Genomic DNA, 13,721 nt, shown 5'->3' on the forward strand with positions numbered 1-13,721 from the left:
CAGTGACCATGAGTTGGTTGAGTTCAGGATCCTGACGCAGGGAAGAAAGGTAAGCAGCAGGATACGGACCCTGGACTTCAGGAAAGCAGACTTTGACTCCCTCAGGGAACAGATGGCCAGGATCCCCTGGGGGACTAACATGAAAGGGAAGGGAGTCCAGGAGAGCTGGCTGTATTTCAAGGAATCCCTGTTGAGGTTACAGGGACAAACCATCCCGATGAGTCGAAAGAATAGTAAATATGGCAGGCGACCAGCTTGGCTTAATGGTGAAATCCTAGCGGATCTTAAACATAAAAAAGAAGCTTACAAGAAGTGGAAGCTTGGACATATGACCAGGGAAGAGTATAAAAATATTGCTCGGGCATGTAGGAAAGATATCAGGAGGGCCAAATCGCACCTGGAGCTGCAGCTAGCAAGAGATGTCAAGAGTAACAAGAAGGGTTTCTTCAGGTATGTTGGCAACAAGAAGAAAGCCAAGGAAAGTGTGGGCCCCTTACTGAATGAGGGAGGCAAGCTAGTGACAGAGGATGTGGAAAAAGCTAATGTACTCAATGCTTTTTTTGCCTCTGTTTTCACTAACAAGCTCAGCTCCCAGACTGCTGTGCTGGGCAACACAAAATGGGGAAGAGATGGCCAGCCCTCTGTAGAGATAGAGGTGGTTAGGGACTATTTAGAAAAGCTGGACGTGCACAAGTCCATGGGGCCGGACGAATTGCATCCGAGAGTGCTGAAGGAATTGGCGGCTGTGATTGCAGAGCCCTTGGCCATTATCTTTGAAAACTCGTGGCGAACGGGGGAAGTCCCGGATGACTGGAAAAAGGCTAATGTAGTGCCCATCTTTAAAAAAGGGAAGAAGGAGGATCCTGGGAACTACAGGCCGGTCAGCCTCACCTCAGTCCCTGGAAAAATCATGGAGCAGGTCCTCAAAGAATCAATCCTGAAGCACTTAGAGGAGAGGAAAGTGATCAGGAACAGTCAGCATGGATTCACCAAGGGAAGGTCATGCCTGACTAATCTAATCGCCTTTTATGATGAGATTACTGGTTCTGTGGATGAAGGGAAAGCAGTGGATGTATTGTTTCTTGACTTTAGCAAAGCTTTTGACATGGTCTCCCACAGCATTCTTGTCAGCAAGTTAAGGAAGTATGGGCTGGATGAATGCACTATAAGGTGGGTAGAAAGCTGGCTAGATTGTCGGGCTCAACGGGTAGTGATCAATGGCTCCATGTCTAGTTGGCAGCCGGTGTCAAGTGGAGTGCCCCAGGGGTCGGTCCTGGGGCCCGTTTTGTTCAATATCTTCATAAATGATCTGGAGGATGGTGTGGATTGCACTCTCAGCAAATTTGCGGATGATACTAAACTGGGAGGAGTGGTAGATACGCTGGAGGGGAGGGATAGGATACAGAAGGACCTAGACAAATTGGAGGATTGGGCCAAAAGAAATCTAATGAGGTTCAATAAGGATAAATGCAGGGTCCTGCACTTAGGATGGAAGAATCCAATGCACCGCTACAGACTAGGGACCGAATGGCTCGGCAGCAGTTCTGCGGAAAAGGACCTAGGGGTGACAGTGGACGAGAAGCTGGATATGAGTCAGCAGTGTGCCCTTGTTGCCAAGAAGGCCAATGGCATTTTGGGTTGTATAAGTAGGGGCATAGCGAGCAGATCGAGGGACGTGATCGTTCCCCTCTATTCGACACTGGTGAGGCCTCATCTGGAGTACTGTGTCCAGTTTTGGGCCCCACACTACAGGAAGGATGTGGATAAATTGGAAAGAGTACAACGAAGGGCAACGAAAATGATTAGGGGTCTAGAGCACATGACTTATGAGGAGAGGCTGAGGGAGCTGGGATTGTTTAGTCTGCAGAAGAGAAGAATGAGGGGGGATTTGATAGCTGCTTTCAACTACCTGAAAGGGGGTTTCAAAGAGGATGGCTCTAGACTGTTCTCAATGGTAGCAGATGACAGAACGAGGAGTAATGGTCTCAAGTTGCAATGGGGGAGGTTTAGATTGGATATTAGGAAAAACTTTTTCACTAAGAGGGTGGTGAAACACTGGAATGCGTTACCTAGGGAGGTGGTAGAATCTCCTTCCTTAGAGGTTTTTAAGGTCAGGCTTGACAAAGCCCTAGCTGGGATGATTTAACTGGGACTTGGTCCTGCTTTGAGCAGGGGGTTGGACTAGATGACCTTCTGGGGTCCCTTCCAACCCTGATATTCTATGATTCTATGATTCTATGAAAATAGAGTAGACCCCATATAGATACCCAGCGTTTACTTGAAAATAGTATCTGACTTTCAGATTCCTGCCCTCCTGCTCTACATCTCTCTTGCCACTGTCTGTCGTTGTCTTCTGCTTCCCATCCTGCTCTGTGAAATGGAGAAATCAGTGTATATCCACTGACAACCACACAAGCCAAGGTGGCACCATATGTTTGCACAGAATAAAATTTTAGACTAAACCATTCCCTGATGTGGGCCTCTTATATTACACTAGATATGTTAGCACACCTTTCAAGCATGTACAAAGGCTGGCCTTACAAAAAGTTTTCCAAATCAGTTAACTGAATATAGTTGGAACTTTACCATGCCTTGTGACTTAGCTTTCCAGCCTGTTCAGACATCCTCTCCTATGAAAACATATGCAATTTATTAATGTCAAAGACAGAAGATAGAGGATACCTTGAAATGATCTGTATGATGTGTAAACTTAACTGTAGCAGTAATATGTTAGACCACGTTTAGGGAATTCTGTGCCAAGAGTTCTGAAGAGGATACAGAAGATGAAGCAAGAAGGCTAATTTTGCATCTGCAAGGACCTTCATATGAGAGAGGTTCCTTGACTTGACCCTGATCATTCTTCAGAGAAGATGACTTGGAACCTTTCTTATTCTGCTTAGCGATATGATAGAATGATAAGAAACATCTGTTGCCATACATCCACTGTGCAATGTATTAATGCTTCATGTAGAAATAAAATCATTACTTCATAAACATTAAAAGTCTTCCTCTGCTTGTTACACTGGTATCCTTGCAGGATGTAAACGAGATTTTGTTTCTTACATTGGCCTTCCATACTGTCAGTGTCACACATGACATTTTAGCAAGATAGCTGCTGCCACCAGTCGGCTCAGCAATGCCAGTTCTATTGGCAGCTACATTTCATAACTTAGGCCTGGTGAGAATTAGCTACAATTCAATTAAACACCCATGACAGGCCTGTATCAGCTGACTCGGGCTTGGGCTCCAGGACTGTTTCATTGTGATGTAGATGTTTGGGCTCAGACTGGAACCCAGGCTCTGGGAGCCCAAGCCAGAATGGCTACACTGCAATTAAACAGCCCCATAGCCTCAGCCTCCTGAGCCTGAGTCAACTGACACGGGCCAGCCACAGGTGTTTAATTGCACTGTAGACATGCCCTCAGACTACTGGGCTGAGCAAAAAAACACAGTTGTCTTTTAGACATCAGGTGTGTGTATATAAGGGAGAGACCCTTCTGGAGTGTGCCAGAGGGAATTATGGTTGGAAGCTCAGGCTGCCTGTCAGGAAGGCTGTCTGAGTTTTCCTACTGAGTCAGCGCGGGCATGTCTACACAGCGTAGTAAGCCAGGAGATGTGTGACCCATGCCTGCAGACTGTTTCCAAGCCCATGCTTGACCATTCACACAGCACTGGAAACCTGGGCCTCACAATTGTGCTGGCATGGCCATACTGCACGACGCAGGCCTTAGTCAGAACTTCAACTTCTGTGGTCATGCACCATTATAGGCCAAGGTTCCTAATGCCCTAGTCAGCTGTAGCCACTCTAGAGCTTTGTTCATAGTGTGGTGTGGGAGACCTTTCCTGTCCATCCCATGGGCGCTAACCAGAAGTAGTTTGGATGGTTTTTAGCCCAGTAACACCTCCAGCCAAGCCAGTTTGTGTCCTCATGCTCCCAGCAGCTGGCCCTATCAACATGGACCTGGACCAAGTGGAAGAACTTCTACACCTCATGCTGTCAGTCCTATTTTGGGAATTTGGCAGAGCATCTGCCAGATGCTGGTGGACATTTTGGCAGTATTTTTGACTTGCTGAAGGCACCTCTCAGAGAAGGATACTGACATGCCAGCCATGACCCAGCAGATGCTGTTCATGCCTGTTGCCTTTGCCAGAGATTACCCCTATGCAGACCGGCACCTATGGAGCAGGGCAACAAGCACAGGCTGGTGGGATCCCATTGTCATGCAGACCTGGGATGACCAGCAGTGGGTCCAGAAATTTTTCATGAAAAAGCAGATGTTTGTGGAGGTTTGTGATCAGCTTGCCCCAACCATTGGGTGCTACAACACCTACATAAAGGTGGCCATGCTGGTCCAGAAGTAGGTTGCTATAGACATCTGGAAGCTGGCACCCCAGACTCCTACAGGTCTATGAATAACCAGTTTGGAGTTGGCAAATAAACTTTGAGGGTTGTTATGGTGGAAGTTTGTGAGGCGATCCGGACAGAGATGTACCCAAAGTTGGTTGGCATTAAAAATGTTCCTGAAACAATTGCTGGCTTTCCGAGACTGGACTGTACCTGGGTCATTGATGGGACTTGTGCCTATAATTTGCCCTCTGGCAGGAGCACATGAATATACAAACTGCAAAGGGTACTACTCCTCCAGCATTATGAAGGCCTAGTCAACCACAGGGACAGATTTATTGACATCAACATGGAAGGGTGCATGCCAGGGTGTTCTGGAGATTGGGACTTTATCTTCATAAAGAAGCTGGAACACTATTCCCACTGAATGACATTGTTATAAATGGAGTCATTGTCCCCACTGTTATTCGATGGGCTCCCGCTCACCCCCTGATGCCACGGCTTATGAAACAGTACCCTAATTTCAGAAGACCTGTGTCAAGGTTCCTTCCCCACTCTGAACTCTAGGGTACAAATGAGGGGGACCTGCATGAAAGACTCCCTAAGCTTATTCTTACCAGCTTAGGTTAAAAACTTCCCCAAGGTACAAACTGTTTTACCTTTTGTCCTTGAACCTTTATGCTGCCACCACAAAGTTTTTAACAAAAATAACAGGGGAAGTGCCCACTTGGAAACATCCCCCCCAAAAAATATCCCCCTAAGCACTACACCCCCTTTCCTGGGGAAGGCTTGATAAAAATCCTCACCAATTTGCATAGGTGAACACAGACCCAAACCCTTGGATCTTAAGACCAATGAAAAAAACAATCAGGTTCTTAAAAGAAGAATTTTAATTAAAGAAAAAGTAAAAGAATCACTTCTGTAAGATCAGGATGGTAAATACCTTACAGGGTAATCAGATTCAAAACATAGAGAATCCCTGTAGGCAAAACCTTAAGTTACAAAAAGACACAAAAACAGGAATATACATTCCATTCAGCACAACTTATTTTATGAGCCATTTAAACAAAACAGAATCTAATGCATATCTAACTAAATTGCTTACTAACTCTTTACAGAAGTTCTGACCTGCATTCCTGCTCTGGTCCCGGCAAAAGCATCACACAGACAGAGAGGACCCTTTGTTTCCCCCCACCTCCAGCTTTGAAAGTATCTTGTCTCCTCATTGGTCATTTTGGTCAGGTGCCAGCGAGGTTATCTTAGCTTCTTAACCCTTTACAGGTGAAAGGGTTTTTCCTCTGGCCAGGAGGGATTTAAAAGTGTTTACCCTTCCCTTTATATTTATGACAACCCGGAAAAAGAAGAGTCAACTACACACTGAATAGCTGTCGAATGGCGGTGGCATGTGCATTTGTCAGATTGGCATCCCATTGGTGTTGCCTTCAAAACCGTTTGGATGCCAATGTTGTCATACAGTCTGCTTTATTGTGGCCTGCTGTATTCTGCACTGTCTGCACGGAGAAGAGCTGGATTTATGAACCAATACGAACAGCCAGACAATGCCTTTCTTGGCTGGCACTGGATCCACACATGCAAGAGAACTTAGGGATGCTTTGTGCGCCCACAGACTGTGTCTGCACAGCTCAGGCATGAGGGGGAATGCACCAGTGTTTGAAGCTGTGCTGTGACTGGGTGTGGGGCAGCTGTGGCTAGGTTAGTATGATGAATTTTGTAAAATGCTTTCCTGAAGTATATGGAGGTGTGTTATGCATTTTATAAATACTGGCCAAGTATTGCAGTTCAGTTTGTGGCTTACTCTGATGACTGTTTTAATATGTTTATGAAATTAATTAAAACCAGGCATGTGACGATCTTTAATAAAGTTTTTCCCACTTTTAACATTGCATAGAATCAAATTTGTAATTGTAGCCTTGTGTGCAAAGTCAACACATGTATTTACATACCAGCGTAAGAACCAGAAGGGCAGACCAGCTGCCGTCAAAACATATAACACAGTAACCAGAGTCAGCACTGAACCAGTGAAAGTTGCATGTTACCAAATGACATGGACAACTATTTCTGGGTGTCTCCTGACCTTCTGTTCTCCTTTGTCTTTCTGGTAAATTTTACGTGTGTGGGCCATGACTGCATTGCAGTGGATGAAACCACAGGGTACAGTAGTCTGTGCTGTGTGCTGTTGTTCCTTGCTTGTGACATAGTCCAGACTTGCCCAAAAGCTGCATAGTCTGCAGAACATGGTAGTATGGAGGGGACTCCGGATGTGGGGCTGGCGCAGGCACTCATGGTGGCAGTTGGGCCTGCAATCTGGTAGCCATGAGTGCTAGTAATGACTTTCTGTTACTCGCTGTCTTGTTCCTTCCCCCTGCGGTCATGTTCCATGAATCTCTTCACAAATTTCTCCTTAGCCTATGCATAGGGTTGCCAAATTTCTAATATTTGAAAACTGGACCCCCCTCTTCCCACCCACCTGACCTCTTCCCCCAAGGTCCTGCCCCTGCTCCACCTCTTCCCCCATCACTCGCTGCTCTTCCCGTCACTTGATCCTCTCCACCTCCCTCCCCCTAGGCTGGGCTCCCTCTGCTCCAGGGCTGGGACTGGAGCTGCAGCCTGAAATGGAGCCTGCTGCCTGCCCATGTGATGCAGGTAGGAGGCAGCCCCAGCTGAGCAGGGGCTGGCATGGGTTGATGACCCAGCGCATTCCCTTTCCCCTCTCTCCCTCCACCTCCCCACCCCCCAATAAACAGACTTTTGGTGTCTGGTCAGAACATCTGACCAGACACTACCAGGTCCCTTTTTTGACTAGACTTCCCAGTTGAAAACCAGACACCTGACAACCCTATCTGTGCAGCCTCTCTCTCTCTCTCTCTTTCCACCCTTCTTGCAGCCTTCTGATACTCAGTCTGATCATTCTGGAACTCCATCTTGCTGATTCGTTTTCTCTAGAATCTCACCTAGCAGCTCATTTCGGACTCTCTTTCTCCTTGTCCTCAGAAGGTAGGTCTGTCCCCACAGGGTCCTGGTGCCATGTGTTTGCCTTGCAGAGATGGAAGGGCCTTGAAAAGAAAGTGAAAGAGCACATTATTGTCTGACCATGATAAAAAAAATCACATTTTCCTCTGTATCAAAGGATAATTCAAAGGTGATTAATGGGCTTTATTTTTTTTCACACACAAAAACACTGGTCCCATCAGACATCCTTTGGAACAGCACTGAAAGCCATTGTGGTAAAAAAACATACAAAATTCAGTTGAAATTATTTCATTTTTCCTGGGCAAGGCAGGGCTTATGGCCGGGGGCAGGGGGCGGGGCGGTCTAATCATTAGCCCTAGTTTTTCAGTCTTTTCAGGCTTGTTTCAAAAAACAATGTGGCCCCCATCACACCTGGGACCATGAATATTGAAATGTATTTATCATAATTGTATGGTTACTGCTTGGTGTCACTACAGGGCAGAGTTAAGATTGTTTGATTGGTGCATTCCCACACATTACCACGTATGGCTTTCTTTTAAATTTAATCTAACCTCAGAATCTCCAGGGTTTCTAGTTCTTGGTTTTGAGATACTGATGACATAACTATAATATTCTCATATCCTTAAATTACTGCTATGTACTCTCCACTGTACCTTCATCTTAAACTATTTTTTGTCTTGGAATAAGTATATATATTGGAAAGAGCAATTAGACTATGGTTGTACATTATAATTATAAATTATATAACTATATTATACATATTCTTAAGAGCCTATATTATATTTCATATATATGGAGTGAGAGTCAAACATTTGATTAAAGCATTTTTTTGTGTGGAAGGTGGATTCTGGTTTTCAAAGCCTTGTGTACTTTACGTATGTGGTATAGGTTTCTATCTAGGTAATTACAATTAGTACCAAAGAAGAAGGATAACTGAACCTCTACTTAAGATTTGAAGGTCCCTCAGGAAACAGATGGCAGTGAGAACTGTATATTTCCATATTTTATTGTTTCATTTGTTTTAATTCCAAATGCATGAGGAGGTTAGACTTGGATTACGAAATTAGATCTGTCAAAGAAAAAGAAAAATATAACTACATGTACAATGGAAACAACTCCCTAAATGGATCTAAAATCCTATGGTGGGTAATCTGATCTAATTTTTGCAGAAAGGCGAATGCCAGATGTTTGCTCCACTTTGATCTTAATAACACTTTAGGCTGCAGACAATAAGATTGGTTTTAAATTTATTGGCTCTTTGATTTCTACATTCTAATGCTTTTTAAATTCTTTACACAAGACAGATCTATATATAGGCAACTGGGGTGGCATCAGACGTGTCAAATGCTTAAGACATTTATGAAAAGAACCCTGTTTGGGCTTCTATGTATCGAAACAAAGCCAAACTTTATAATACAAAGAAAAGTGACTACGGCTTGCACAGAGTGTTTTTTTATGTGAAGCTCCAAGTGTCGCATCTGTGGCACACCTCCTTGTAGAACTTCCATCTTGCCAAAATATTAATAAAACTAAAACAATTATTAAAGCAACATTAAGCAGGCGGTCTTCATCAGTGTTCTTGCACGTGGAGTACAATCTACTGTAGATATTTAATCTCACCTTACTGTTGTATTAAAAATTCTTTTTGTGTTCTAATGGTTAGTGTATTTTAAAAGGAGTGATGCCACTGAGTGCTTTGAGAAATCATAATATATGACTGGTCTCCCACTGAAATTGGATTCTCTCCAAGTCTAATGAAGCTGCTGATCTGCAAACATAGGTTAAACTGAAACCCAGGCTGATTTTTGAGTGCCCTTGTGGTTCTAGACAAACATTTTATATAGCTTTAAGTCCATTATCAGTGAATGCATATGGGAGACCATGATAGGGTAAAGTTCTTTCCTTGAGACTGAAATGAGATGGATTCCTGAAAAGTATAAATCACAAGATATGTCTACACAGCACACAAACCTGGACTCTGACAAGTTTAAGTGCTAGCCTCCCTTCTAGACACAGAGAAATCAGTTTGACTTGGACCAGGAACTCCTCTGGACTCAGGCCCATGGACACTGCTGGGGCTGGGGGGGGAAGAGATCAGAGTCTGAGTCCCGTTGTGACCATGGGTCAAAGTCCAGGCATGTTGCAGTTTGGATTCAACTCAAGTCTGGGTCTCCAGAATCGGGTCTGGAGAGTCCACCAACATTATCCCACAATCTCCTTTAGCTGAGCTTCCCAGATCTTCCATTCCAAAACTTCCTACCTGCTTCCTATCCTCCCATTTATTAGCATGACCAGCATGGCCTGCATCAAGCACGCTGCTAGCTGGCCAGAGGAACACAGCTGCATTCTGGTTAACCTCTGGTGTGGGGTGTGCAAGACATTCAACTTCAGCAAGAGCACAAGAAATGATCATGTCTACAAAACTATATTCAAGTGGCTGACCATGCTGGGGATTGACCAGACAGTAGCACAATGCAGAGAGCAAATCAAGCAGCTGAAGACAGTCTACTGCAAAGTCAAAGCTTCTAACAGCACCTCTGTCTCCCTGCCACTTGTACAAGGAATTCACCTGGGTTCTGGAAATTCTAGAAATCATTGAGTCCATAGTGGTTCAGGACAATCTGTGGAGTGGAGATGACACCCTTATAATCCTCCCTTCCCCACATCACAAGCATTGCTAGAGGAAAGCCAGTTGTCGGATGACCACCTGTCCCTTATTTTAAACAACCTTGCCTTGATTTGTCCCTTAGGGGGACCATCTATCCCTTATTTTAATATGTATTGAAATGTATTAAAATTAGGAAGTACTATTTTAAACATTACATTGAAGTTTATAATAATTGCATTAAATACTTGCAGGCAGCAGAAATGTACACTTGAGAGAAAAATGTTAAGGGAAATGATGTTTTGCCCCTTATTTTTCATGTAACTTTCCCTATTTCCATCCAACAAAGGCAGTCACCCCAGCCAGTTGCTGAATAAAGGAAAAGAAGTGACCTGATGCCAAGGCTGGTAATTGAAGAGGCTATGCCAACACAGCACCTACAGCACATTCTAAGGCCGTACTCAGAGGAGCTGTTTGGGGATGACCTTGGGAAGCTGTCCACCTCAGAACAATGTCAGAATAAGCATTGGAGCCAGAGCTTGGTAAATTTCTGACGCCATGTTTGTTGTTATTAATATATGGATGGGAGGGATTTCCAGCTTATGGCCTACTAAGTTACTAATACGAGCTGGGGGCTTGGTGTGCTTCCATTCATGGCAGAACCCACAGATTCCTCTAGCGTCCTCCATCCCTTCCTCCCCCGAAGCCACAGGGGATTCAAAATGGATACCATGAAATGAGGAACTTAAACAAGCACTTATCATTAAATGTTTACTGATTGTTATACGGGTAGCTTCGGGCTTCACAGTTAACAGCCTCCACAGTTAACCCCCTCCATCTAATACACGCACCTCATAAATTGACCAGCCTGCACTGTCCTGGGCTATAATCTGTGTAAAAAAAAACCCTGTTGTTTCAAATTGTTTTCCTCCTGGTGTCACTACTGATATTACTAGAGAGAGAGTCAGATTAGATATAGATAAAAATTATAACAGAGAAATAGATCTTATTTTAACCTTTGTACTTTTGGTCTGTCTTAATATGCATTGGAATATAACTGTTCCCATAAGACATGCAGAAAGGAAATGCAAACATGATCATGTAGAATTGTCTCTGTAGACTGTTTAATGGGAGCCTGTGTCAATTACCTGCCCAATTCCTTCCCCAACTATGCAAGTTACTTCTGTATCACAGCAAGGAGGAGTTACATTTTATTGCAACTTAGAATGTTTTTTTTTAAAATGTGAACCCAAGAATTCTCCTTTTATGTCAATGTGTAGTTTGTTCTTCACATCTTGTTCTTGCACTCACTTAAAAGGGCCAGGTTATGAATTTTGTTTCCAATATTTTAGGAAAATAATTGAAGCATGATCGAATGACAATTAAAAATCCAGAACTGCTCCCTATAACCTCAGTAAAAGCTGGGAGAGGAATCCAGGCAGCCACAAGCCACACGCTGTCTATGGGGGACCTTATCAAAGTCACCAGACATATTCCCAGACAGTAAATGCAATGCATTCTACTTCAGATGTTTACATGAAGATGCCTGATGAAGTTCTAATATGAAGCTGCGCACCGGACTTGCATATACATTGCATATACATTGCTGTACGATTATGGCTTTACTCTCAGAATTTGATGAGCAACACATAAATACAGCTTACATATTTGAGGTCTATTAATTTCATTTTTTGGAGGGTTATTTTTAGCAATTTTTGAATTTTAAGTAGCTGTCCAAAAATCAGGGGTTTTCAAGGCGCTCTTTGTATTTACTGTAATTACTAATGTATATTATGTCCTTTACTCATTATGGAGTATATTCTGTAATAAGTAATTTCTTTGTAATGTTCCCTAATGCTCTTTAACATAGTACTGTTTCAAACAGCATTCGTTAACATGCACTAGGGAACCTTTAGTGCATACCAGCAGGGTCTACACTGACAATTAATGTATAACTCTTCGTGCCCTGTAGAAATCACACCCCCATACTCCACATTACTGCTCTGTGTATACAAGCCCTTAGAAATAAGTAGTAACTGTTTCCATTGTTTTCAGCTGTTTGTTGAACAAACACCAATTTCTTTGGGGTCTTGTTTTTAATCCGGTGTTTTTATCTGTTTTTAATTGGTTAAGACTGAAAATCAGAACTCCTACATGTAAAGAAATGTGGTACTGAATTTTACTAGAGTTAATCTCTTTCAGTTGAGACCTAAAAGCCAGGCCCTGACAACATGTGGTCATTAAAGGTCTCTGGGCAGTGATTTTAGCCCTGGTGCCCTGACCAATTCCCAACATAAATAAATTCTTAAATTCCCCTGCAGTTTCTAGTTATTCTGTATTTCCCTTTAAAAACTTTAGATAAATTCAGTCAAGTGCAACTATTGGTGACAATTGAATTCATATCATCAGAATCCTAGTCCCTCTTACCACAAAACTATGATGAATTCTTCCTAAATATATAAAATATAATACTATTCACCCTCAAGGATTCCAAAAAGCTTTAGAGACCACATCATTCATTACTGAAATGCAATAGCCACTTTGGCCCCCAGTGCTGCTGATGCAAAGTTATTCCTGGGGTAATTCTAGTCCCATTTCTTTGCTTTTTCTCTGTGAGCAAATCATTTAGGGCTAGATTGAAACTTTAGGCTCAGCCACATGTAGGGGATGGTGCATAGTTGTGCCATCCCAGGAGAAGCACAATTTCTCCCATTGTCCCTTCTTGTTGAGGAGGAAAGTAAGTCACTTCTTCCCTTTTGGGGGTGCAGTTTACCCTCCCCTTCATACAGGGGCAGCTCTGCTGGCCATCGGGTGGGGATTGAGCCACAGTGTTGCCTATTCACCACCCCTCTACACTTATTCATTTGGAGGAGTGTCAGACATGCATCTCCCGCTCTTCCCCCATTGTCCAGAGTTGCAATCAGACATCCTTAATGTGGCCATATAGTTTGGGGAGGCAGGAAAGTATTTCTTACTCTAACCTTCTACCATGGCAGGTCTTCTTAGGTTTACTGTTGTCTCTCACTGTGTGCCTCAGCTTCCGTATCTATACAATGCTCGCCACTGCTAAGCACTGTATGAACTTTATTTGAAAGGTACTATATAAGTGCAAAGTGTATTATTAAATGTAATGGTTTATTGTAACATAAATAATGCACCATCGTACCTTAAAGACATCCATTGGCTAAAGTCAGAATGAGTGGAAGAGGTTTCCTCTCCATTTTGCATCCTTTTCTAAAAAAGAATTCAACTCTGCAAATCTATTCCTATAGCGCTATTGCTATCCAGCCGCACCCATGACCCAGATCCCAAAAGAGTCCAACTGAATTTTAAACAAAAAAAATATTTATTGTTACTTTATTATAACCCTGTTTACAAACTTTAAAAGCACAAAAGAATTATGGGAGAACTACAGCACACAGGAGAATTCAAAGTTTATACAAAACAACCATCATGACACAGTCTGGGTCAGCCTTAGGTTTTGCACAGGTCTAATGTGCAGAGGCACACATGGGGCTCCATCAACTCCCCACCGATGACCAGGTTCTTCCACCTTTGGAACTGGAATTCAGACCCAGCTCCGTCTTCTGTTCTAATCATGAAACAACACTTTTCCCTGAGTGCTGGTTCTTTCTAAAGCCCTAGTCTACATTGCAGTCATAATGGTATATTTTTGAACATGCCAATGTAACTCAATTGAGCCACAAGGTACATGACTCTGAAATTTATTATCACCACCTGGCTGTTCAGTGATCCATGTTAAAAGATGTAGTAGTCTTA

This window comes from Dermochelys coriacea, chromosome 6 (genome assembly GCF_009764565.3).
Source record: "Dermochelys coriacea isolate rDerCor1 chromosome 6, rDerCor1.pri.v4, whole genome shotgun sequence".
Taxonomy (NCBI): domain Eukaryota; kingdom Metazoa; phylum Chordata; order Testudines; family Dermochelyidae; genus Dermochelys; species Dermochelys coriacea.